Here is an 11,519-nt window from a genome sequence, read left to right as displayed (position 1 = left end):
AGTATTGCGGCATGCAACTTTAGAGAAAGGTGGAGGGGTACGCAGGCTAAGTTTATTGCTACCATAAGCCGCGCTCGCAAGCACACACACACACACACACACACGCACACACACACACACACACACACACACACACACACACACACACACACACACACACACACACACACACACACACACACACAAACACACACACACACGCACGCACGCACGCACGCGCACGCGCACGCACACACACATACACACACGCACACACACACACACATGCACACAGGCACACACACACGCACGCGCGCGCGCAAGCAAGCCCAAGCAGGCACGTGCGCACTTAGCAGCAGTGAAACACAGGATCGCCGGATACCAGTAATATGCCTGCGATAGTGCTGTGCCCTAATTGTTAATCGCCGGTTATGAGCCGCGGCTTTTAACTGCGACAACACCTAAGAAGTCGAAGCTCAGTTTGGTGTATCTATCCCTCCGTGCAAATCACTACAGCCATCGCTGTCATCGTCAAGTGGTCGCCAACGTCCGCAAACGTCATCATCCTCAAGACAAAAGATTCAATATCGCCTCAATACTATCAATACCACCTTGATTCGAACTCGCGCAACTTCAGCGCCAAGTAATTTAAGCGGGCCATCGCGCCTCACACGGATTCCGAACTCGAAGGCGTCCGCGCATCTATTTTCAGGCGCAACAAGATTTAGCGGACGAGCAGTGTGTGTGCATCGAAAATGAGATGTTCCTAAGCTATTGTTTTTGGCAGTGTCAGTTGTGGCAGCGTGCTGCCAGGAATTGAGTTGAGAATAGGAGGAATCACTCTAGCTCGGGACCAACTCCGACGCGGCCTATTCAAATACATGTAGAAAGCAAGAATGCTTTTCTGAGATAACTTCTGGGCCGATGTTCATGAAATTTGTTGCATTTGCGAGAAAAAAGGAAATTGTAGTGACTGGTGGAAGCGTAATTTAGGGCCTGAATATTGTTAAAAGAATTTTAAAAGAATTCGCAACCTGGAAAAATATAGACGCACAAAGTTTATAAATTAGTAACTCTGCATCAAGAATACATATCGCGGTTCTGTAAATGGCATCCGTTAGATCATTCAAAGCGGACAAAAACGATATGTAAAGTTACATCTTACGTGAACTTGTTACGTAGTATACAAGGGTTCTGCAAAAGCTGTATTTCCGTATTACCGAATTTTTTCAGATTCGTGTGTAACATATCAAATTTGTCCGCTTTAGATATGCCATCAGATGCAATGCACAGAAGTGTGATGTCGTTTATTCTTGATCAGTTAGAGAATAGTAAAGTGGACATTTTCGTTTTCTGAAGATATTTTTGCCAATTCTTAATAAAAAATGGACAATCTAAATCGAAAACTCTAAAGCAACAGTCACTAGATTTTAAGTTTTCGTTTTAAACGCAACAAACCTCGTCAAATTTGGTGCAATGGCTGCCGAGAAAAACGAATTCCTCTTTTACATGTATTTAGGAGTACCCGAGCTAAAGCGTCCTCTTAAAGGGCCCCTCACCAGGCCCCATATCAAGTTCTAGTTATACGCTGTAAGTTGTTACGTGTCCTCTAGGGAGCGTTCTGCCGCAAAAATGTTTCACATCGGCTCATTAATAGCCCAGATAGAAGCATTTCAGTGCCGCGACCCCATCATTTCAGCAGGCGGGCTCCACTGCCAAGCGAGACACGCTCTCCACTCGCCCCGTATAGACAACGCAGACGAAATTCCTTCCCTGCGTTCTCCCATACCGGACCTCGAGGATCGCGTCACGCATACGTCACAGGCCCCGCCTTCATGATTTTTTTTTTGTGCTGGCTTTCTTTTTCGGCGCTACGCATTTCCGCCGGCGGCATCGCGCGCGAGCTGTTGTCTCGTTCGCCCAGCGCACGATTTTGCGCGCTGTGCACAAGGAAACATGACTAGCGGTATAATTCAGTGCTACACGAATACTGAGGCAAAACAAGTGGATCGCAGAGCGTGATCACGCGGTTGAACACGGTAGAAAATGGCACAGTTTCGGTACCTGCGTACGTGACCACACGACCGTGGGAACAAGCCGGCGAAGCGGAAGTACATCTCTCTTGCTTCGGTGCGAAGTAAAACAAAAAACACGCAGACATTCCGTGTGTTTTATTATTTCTCTAAACTTCAATTCGTCAATTCAAGCAACAGATCGCACAGATAACAGATGTTGTCTTAAATAATTGCCGAAGTCACGTGTCAGCACGAGCGACGTCACACTGCGGTCACGATTACACAGGCGCAGGAGCCCGACTGCGTCACCGTCCATCTCCGGGCGGATTCGCCGCGAGTGAAGAGAGAAACGGCGTTCGGATTGAAATTTCAGGCCTTTCCGCGCGGCGTAGCGATGTAATACTTTGCAGACACGATTGTTATCGCGCAATGTATGCTCAGCGCTTGTTAGCTCAAAATGGCCAGACCTGGTGAGGGGCCCTTTAAGTCTAGTTATAGGCTGGGTAATGTAACGATCTAATGTAACTATTGTAACTCTGTAATGTAATGTAATGTAACACTGTAATGTAATGCAACTCTGTCTTTCTTTCCGGGCTTCCTCAGTTGTTTGAGCGGCGCTCTGCCACCGCTGTCAGCACGATCGGGTCGTCGGGATGGGTATAGGTGAAAAGATTCGAATGAAAAGGGGCAGAAAGGAACCGCTCCTGCTTTCTCTAATGAGCCTCGATTAAGTCTTTCGGCGTACCACCGAAATGCAATGTTCGATATCCAGAACCGCGGAACATTTCTTCTAGCAGTTAGGTTGTTTGGCGAGTGTTCATTACAAAAGAGTGCGAAATGATTGGGACGCGTAGAACGGAAGGAAGGACTCGAACATCGGTTTCGATTTTTCCCCAGCAAATGGGTCATTTTACCGCGCCCATCCTAGTCCATAAGTACACGGTTTGCGGGGGCTCTCGAAAGGAGCATCGGGAGGCGAGCGGGAAAAAGAAGGGAAGGGAAGGGAAAAAAAGGAAATTCGTCGAGAGAAAACGGAAAGGGCGACAGGTGCCGAGAGGTCCGCCAGAGTGCGTCTGTAGCGACACCCAACGGCGGCGCTCTCGAATCGCTCGCTGCTCGGCCAAGTTCGCGCTCTTCGCCCGGCGCGCACTCAACGCGGACGTCGTTGTGAGCGACCGGCCATTGTTTACGGATTACGGCGACCATCTGGGTAAGTCGCGGCGAGCCAGCTTTCTCGGAAGTGTTCGACTGCTGTTTCTGTCCTTCTTTTTCTCTCTCTATTCTTGTTTTACGAAGTACCGTAAAATCCAAGCTACAAGGCCAACACTAACATAATAAGTGAGGGAAGTTTGTGGTTGCGACAAAAAAAAAAAAAAGCAAGGAAAGAAATAGGGGAGATCTTTTATACGCGTATGGAGCGACTACGAAACACTGGGTGTTTGGTCGTGCCAGACGAGAAATGCACTGATAATATTGAAATCTCGCGATTTCTCAAATCGGCAGATGGACAGACGTACTCTGTATTGTTCGGCCATCGCCTGTTGCGTCGTCTGAGCGTCTGCCCCGTCGAACTTCACAATATTCAGTATCCGAAAGTATAGCGCGAGGTTTGAATTTGACTTACTAAAAAAGTGGGATTGTAACCTCGCTTTCTGAGTGGGATGCTTTCGCGATAGTTTCTTCTTCCATTGAGAATTGAAGTGGTGGGTTCCGCTATAGATTACCCCAAGCGCCTTCTATTTTTCTCTTCTTTTTTTTAGCATTTCGTTGCCGGCGTACGTATTGAGTTCATGGTTGAACTGCAGCGTGGACGAAAGGCGAAGGACACAAGCAAAAAAACGAACGCTCACTTGCTACTCAGTACGTCAAAAAAAAAAGAAAAAAAAAGACCCATATTATTTCGAAAGTGTTCCTTCATTGTAAGTATATACAGGGTGCCCCAACTATCATGCACCAAACTTTTAAAGTATGTAAATGCTACGTAGCTGCACAGAACCAAGGTAATGTTGTTTAACATCGCTTGGAGATACTCAGAGTGTCGTTTTGCATTCCGCCTAATTGCACAATCAGTCTTAAATAATTATTCAACTTGGCAAATATTATGATTCCATTAAATGTGTCCATCAGAAAATTGTAGAGCAACATGAAAAATTCCTGATACAGCTTTCTGTTGCTCAATGCGTGCTACACAAAAGTGTTTTTCCGAGCTTGAAAAAAGACCGCGAATACACGCAAAGGGCCTCGAGTGGCCAGTCTAGCGGCAATTCTCCGCTGCCTTTCGTAGCGTTCCACATGGGCGTCTGCTGCAACCCAAGTAACTCAGCGACATCATAAAGACACGCTGTCCCACCGATAAAAAAATAAGTGGGAGGGGGAAGGTAGATGATGCTCAAAAACGAAAAAAAAAGAAAACGTGTATGGGTTGTGCAAACGTGCAAGCAGAAGGACATTTTCGACAGAAAATTGAAGTTAATTTCTGCCTTCCCTCTTTCTTCTTTTCCTTCCCCACAGGGGGTCAATCAATTTTGGCTCGAAAGAATGTCGTGACCGCTCGGATGGCAGTGCGTGAAATGGGCATAATGAATTCGTATGCATTCTTCCGCATCGTAGACAAGACTAAACGAGATTGGTTACGCGTTGCGCTTGCCCGAATCGTGCGCCGCTATACTTTCTGTTTCTGTCGTACCGGAATTGAAGACGTGCTTGCGTGGAGTCTCCGGTCTCGTTCTTTCCCGCTCATGCTCCATCATTCGACGTGCTTGCTGGTCACGCTCACGCGACTCTTCGTTAAGCATGGTAGGAATGAAAAGTCGCGTGCGAAGGAGAACACTCACAGTTGCCTCTTTTCCACTCACATCACAACCCACTTACTAGAGAAAGCGCAAATTACAAATGTTAAAACACACATACACACACGCGCGCGCGCACGCAAGCATGTACGCACGAACACCCAGTACTTTCCCTACTATTAATTCACATTTCCTGCAGCGTCGTGCAGGCATAAATGCAGGGGGGGGGGGGGTACAAAAATACAACTTTCAAAGATAGTCATACAGCATATGGCATGGGCTCAACCTCTGGTAAAAAAATGAAAAAGAAATAATCAGAATGGAAAGGATCCTTCAACGTGAAATCCCCATCAGTCAATATAAGGAAATAAGGAAAGCGAAATACGAAGAGCGGGTGACGATAGCTGAGTGCATTAAGTGCATCAGATTTCCGACAATAGTGCTCGAAAATTTAGCTTAGACACGCATTCTATTAGAGAGTGAGGCAGTTTGTTCCACTCGTTGATGACATGTGAAAAAAAAGAGCGTTTGAAGACATCAGTACGACACTTCGTTATACGGACCTTCAATTCGTGGTCGCATCTTCTTGACACGAAGTGTGGTGGGAGCAAATATATTGTAGAGTTGATGGCAGTTTTATTGAAGTAAATGCGGTAGAGAGATTCTATATAGCTTAAGTCGCAAACGGCGCTTTTCCAGTGAATCCGAGTTCAACTCCTGCTTGATGCAGTTACTATGGACGTTAAAACAATATTTGTTTCCGAAAAATCACGCTGCACAATTATGAATGCGCTCCAGTGTATCACAATGGAATCCGACTTCAGGGTCTCAGACTGCGCAGGCGTACTCCATAATAGGTGTGATGTTTGTAAAATACAAGATATCCTTAACCTTATGAGGAGAATCTCTGAAATTCCGCTTTAAAAAGTTCACAATTCTTGCTGCCTTTGACGATGTACATTCGGTGTGTTTGTTCCAAGTCAAGTCAGCAGAAAAAGAAACATCAAGATATTTATAAGGGGTTATTTTATTTGAAGGTTGGTTGATTAAAAGGTAGTCTGACGAAATTGGAATGCGCCTGCACGTAAACGAAACACCGTAATATTTCGCAGTATTCAAACACATCTTCCATTTATCGCACCATTGTTGAATGCGGTCCAAGCTTTGCTGAAGATTACCTGTGTTACATGGTGCTTTAATAGAACAATACAAGACACAGTCATGCGCATATAGCCTCACCTGGCAAGTCACACTTTCCACTATGTCATTGACATAGATTAAGAACAGGAAAAGCCCCAACACATATCCCTGTGGGACACCAGAAGCGACCGTTGCGATGTCTGATAAGCACACATTTACTAAGAAGCGCTGCTTGCGCCCTTGAAGGTAATCTTTAATCCATTGAAGCAATTTGCATTGACGGCCAAGAAACGATAGCTTATGGAGTAATAGGAAATGGGAAACTGTCGATGGCCTTTGTGAAGAAGTTCATAAGTTGACAGTACGTAGGATCTATAGTGTCCGGAATATGCTGTTTATACATACATACATACATACATACATACATACATACATACATACATACATACATACATACATACATACATACATACATACATACATACATACATACATACATACATACATACATACACGTAAATGTATTCTATACGACAAAGGAAGACGGCACGTTTGAAGCTGAGGTTCACAGGTGGCGATCAGGGCCCGGTGTTCAGCAGAATACTATACCAGCGCCTCACTCGAAACGTTCAGACCAAAGCTTCAAACAAGCGATCTTCCGTTTGTTGGCATAGTTTCACCGGATTCCGACAACGGAGTAGTAGACATACGAGTAGCTTATAGTTTCGCACTTCAGTGCAATGTGGAAAGTATTCGAAGCAAACATATCCAGGCGCGGCTGAATGTGGCTGTCAAACATCATTTTGCATTGTTCTTTTCGCACGATCGTAGGACGCCGTCGCGCAAAATAAAAGATTGCCGACGATTACGTTACTTCCTAATGCGAAATTTGAGCGCAGCAAATAAGCTGTTTCACCTTTTCGATAGATTGAGGCAAAGAAATCGAGCAACACATGTATGCGCTATCACAGAATTTTTTTGTTATTTTTCACACGTATTCCTTTAAGAAAGACTCCACTAACAGTTCTTGACAGTCATGAAGGAAGCTTTGTGGTCGGAGAAATAGACTGATATATGTTCGACTTGGTACACCAATGCTTGATTCTCAAAGACGAGATCTATACAAGTGCCTCGCGAGGTTGTCACAGCCGTGGGACGCGTTACGAGCGAGAGGAACGGGATGTTCTCCCGCATAAGTGTTAGGAAATTGCTGTTTGTCTTTATGTCAAGCCGCCACCGATCTGGCTCTCTGATTGCCACCGCACAGGGCGAACGGCAGCGGCAATTTCGGCTCGGGCGGTGCACATATACAGATCCGCCGCCACCGATCTGGCTCTCTGATTGCCACCGCACAGGGGTTGCATTGGAAAAGGAATTAAGTTCGAGCCGGCGCTTTGACAACCGGAGACTCGCAGGAAGAGGGGGGAGGGGGGCGGCGTGTACACCCAGCGGCAAACGATGGGGGCAGAAGCGCGCGCAGCAAGCGGACAACACGATAAAGGGAGGAGGGAAGAGATAGCAGCGACTGACTGATGCCGCTGACGCCGATAGTGAGCCAACCCCAGCTGCGGAGTTGGTTTCAGGGACAACGAATAACCGGCGCGTCGGCAACTGAAGAGCACCCTATCCGTCACACAAGAACAGGGGGGGGGGACCCTTTCCTCCTCTTTCTGCATGGCGGCGACGGTGTTCTATGCAGTCACGTTATCTTGACTCTCTAGCGGCGTCAGCGGCATCCAGCGCTATCAGTCGGTCGCTGCTAGCGCTGGGGGGATGAAAGGGGGGCGGAGCTGGTTACGAGGCCGACGACGACGCCGACGCGAAACCCAGGAACGGACGCCAAAGAGCTGCGCTCTAAAAAAGGATGTTCCAAATCATGGGCCTGACTGGCTCCTGCTGACACCTCCTCGGAGTAAATCTAGTGAACCTAGATACCTAGGATAGTGGCTAACAGCCGAAGCCGCAGCACACAAACGGTACTGAAACACGTGCCTAATGCAGAGGTTATGGGTTCAGATCCCACCGGTAGCATGTTTCGTTTTCGTCCACTTTCATTTTCACTTTTCCTCATTTTATTTCCTACATTTCTGTTTCAACCACAGCTTAATGTCCCCTGTGCTTTCCTTGGCTTCATGGTCTGTTCGCTTTACATTGTTTTTCATTAAAAAAAAACGATGCCTTCGTTTTCATTGTTCGCGACATATGATTACTGACACGACTGACATATTGACACATGACCCCGGATTAATTTTGACTGCCTAGAGCTATTCACCGCGCATTTGTATCTTTGGCGCGAGCGCTTTTGGATTTCGCTTGCCAGTGAATTTTGGCCGCCGCCGCAGAATGCGAACCCGAGACCTCGATCTCAGCAGACCAACGCCATAGCCTGTGGGCCATCAAGGCAGGTCTCTGCCGTTCCTCGAGAGAGAGAAAGAGAGAGAGAGAGAGAGAAGATTAGGCGGTGAGGGGATATATTTTCAATTACAGGTTGATTTCTCTTGACTTAGACATGCCAACAGTTGCTCCGCCAGAGCGCCTTCGCTCAGTAATGCTTAAGAAACTGGAAAGCTAGAGGGATGCCCTTTTGTTGGTCGTCCTTCAGAAAGCACTGGTTGAGAGGAAGAGCAAAGCCTGCTGACTACACCGCAACGAGATAACGTGCAGCGGACACTTCAACATCGGTCGGCAGTGTATAGAGAACAGAGGAGTGAAAGCTGTGATAAGAACAAAGAGATTGTTAGAAGCTGGCAGTTGTGTTCGCGCAAGTCCTCCGAAAGCTAAATGCTCTCAGAAGCAATGCGGAACTCAACAAATCTCGCTGTGTCCGTTGTGTTGCGGGCGGAAATCCTTGCCTAGGTACATTGCGTGCCTCCGCAAGGCTGTCCATCCTGAGTGATCAATGAGAGACAAAGGAAGAGAATAAATGAAAGCTTGGGAGTTTAATTATAGGACTGAACCCCGTTGTCTACTCTGCGCCGGAGAAGGAAAGAAAGGAGTGCGAAATATTAAGAGAGAGAGAAAAAAGAAACATCAATAAAATTCGGACGGTTATAATGATCCTTATCTCGCACTCGGGCGGATCCCTGTGGCCGCCCAACGCAGGCATTCCATACTGTCGATGGAAACAGCTTGTGCCCGGCAATCATCAAACGGAGCTTGACGTTTTGCGGCTAAAGCGGCCCAGCGAAGCAGAATATACTCAAGAGCATCCGTCCGGGCGCACTGCCGGCGTGAGCCCTATTTTGTTATGCCAAGGTAGATTGTGCGCGTCCTACCTAGCCTGTACGCAGCGGACGAGCAGACACAGCAGCATCGCAGGCCGTGGTTGCCATCTCACAAAGATGAGGAAACTGTTCAGCGTTCGCATGTAATATACGTTGTGTGGCAAGATGTGCCCCGGATGCACCGGTGTCTTTTTGGAGCACTCAATCGCAGCGACTCCCGTAGGCAATGTGTTCACTGCCAATGGGCCGCTACTATGCACGGAACGAGGCCGACGTCCTAAAAACGTCGCCACCGAGAAAGTTTTTGAAGCTTTCTTTTGTTAGAATTCAGTATGTCGTGTTTTACGTGCATACCTTTCAAATTAATCCCTTCGCCAACATTGGCAGCAGCCTAAATAAAAAAAAGTTACTTCATTTTTTGTTATAGTAAGGGAGGTAGAAGCGTACGTCTTTATGCAAATATTGGCGTCAGATTCTATTTTCGTTTCCATCTCATACAATGTAGACTTCAGGCTATACACTCAATGCTGAAAGATACAGACCAGTTATGAAGTCCCATCACCAATACTAGGAGGCCATCGGCATATAATTAGGCTAGGCATGTACTTGAATATATATTTTCGTCTGATGTGTTCCGTTCGGGGCACGACGGGGTATCAAAATCTGGGCGTTGAAACGAAAATGTTCAGGCTTCGGTTGGGTTTAAGGCTTCTGTATATTTTCTGTAAGCTTCAGCTCCGGATCAAAAGTTGAAGGGTTCGAACTGGTTTGAATCGGCTAGAACGGGTTCATAACGGTTCGCGATCAAGAATTGAAAGATTTACACAAGGTTTTCCAGCCTCACTCGCCAACTTATTTGAGCGAAATATAGTTAATTTCTACAACTACGTGACGCACACCTATGCACGAATTCTCTCTCAAAAGTTCGCGCATTGAGTAGGCAGGAGATTATGTTCTTTACAGCGTTAGAGGAATAAATGTGTCGGGTTTTTCATATATCTCTGTGCGCAATCGTCTTTCTTTTTTCATTTGCTAAATAAGTGTCACGGTGCCACGTGCGCACAGCTTAACCTGGACACATCACACTCAATGACCGCGGAAACTCGCTGTCAAAACGTTGGAGTGAGGAAGCTCTGCAGCAGCCGCGAGCGAATTGACCTTCGTGCTGCCTATCGCTTCATCTCGAACTAAGCGTAGAAAGCAGAGCGCATACGAAGCTACCATCAACCGGCGCACTTTGTTCACATCGCAGATTGCTTGAAAGATGCGGGCTGCGCGACCGCGAATTTTGTCCACATCGCAGATCCTTTCAGGATAGGGAGCCCATGTGGCGGCGCCGTAAGCAGCAGCCGCCGGAGTAAAACGCCTCCCACCGTCCTTCCCGTCCACCACTGCCTCGCATGCGACACAATACGGCGTGCTTCTTTCTCGCTTATCTCTCTTGAGGATGCAAGATTGAGCCGCGATCGTCTTGTGCCCCTCGCGATTTTCACTTGCGCACAGAACATACAGCACACGGTAGCGATGTCATTGTGGTTGGATTATACAAAACATCACGGCGACAGTGACGCTGACGGCGATGACAAGGCAGAAATTCGCCTGCAGTGTCAATATAATTGCTAGCACAATAAAAAATTACATTCATTGGAATATTCCGACAACATCAATGTATCACAGCAGAGGGTCGTCACCGACGGGCGACAACACATAAATAAGACATCAAGCTGAAGTCGCAGTGACAGGGGAAAGTCGCAGCGGAAATATAAGAATGAGCCAAGGCCATGAAAAAGCGCTGAAGTCATCTTCATCGTGGTTTTGGCTGTCGTGAAATTGGGACGCCACGGATCTCCGACAGCTGACCTCAAGGTCAAACTGTTAAGACAGCTTTCTACTTATAGGTCCAAACCGTTGAGATATCCTTTGCATCGCGCGCGATTAAACTTGTTGAAAGAAACGCGCTGATTTCATTACCGCGATAACCCACCTGCGTATTGTGCATAGATTGTACTTGAGTTTTTGGCACATCAATCTGTCTCTGCTCCAGAACAGCCTTCCTGCATGTCGGATTTAGCCCCCTACACCTTTTGTTTTGCTCCCCAAATACAAAGTGGCGTTTCAGGGGCGGCGTTTCGAGGTTGTGACGACAGTTTAAAAAATTAACAGTTTCGCCCGAAAGGCGTAGCATCGATTACGATAGCAAATTAGTATACAGCTATACAAAGTAGGGATAGTAGTTTTGTGGGCTGTATAAATTTGTAAACAGTCGCTTACTAATTAAATTAACAAGCACGTGCACAGAGAAAGAGGAACACATCGCACTCGGTGACCGCGGAAACTCGATGCCAAACAAAACGTTGGTGGGTGGAAGCGCG

At 46.9% G+C, this 11,519-nt stretch overlaps 1 protein-coding gene across 2 annotated transcripts in view; it reads left to right on the top strand.

Annotated features, from left to right (window-relative positions):
• Positions 1–3,127: 3,127 nt before the first annotated feature.
• The window catches only part of LOC142572507 (putative G-protein coupled receptor 150), a 75,597-nt gene continuing 67,205 nt past the window's right edge, over positions 3,128–11,519 (top strand). For both annotated transcript variants that reach the window (XM_075681676.1, XM_075681675.1), the window contains exon 1: positions 3,128–3,204. The gene's annotated coding sequence lies outside the window, so the exon portion shown is untranslated. The remainder of the gene's footprint in view (positions 3,205–11,519) is intronic.

This window comes from Dermacentor variabilis, chromosome 2 (genome assembly GCF_050947875.1).
Source record: "Dermacentor variabilis isolate Ectoservices chromosome 2, ASM5094787v1, whole genome shotgun sequence".
In the NCBI taxonomy this organism is placed as follows: domain Eukaryota; kingdom Metazoa; phylum Arthropoda; class Arachnida; order Ixodida; family Ixodidae; genus Dermacentor; species Dermacentor variabilis.
Note: the sequence above shows the minus strand (reverse complement) of the source record. Positions and strands in the feature narration are given on the sequence as shown.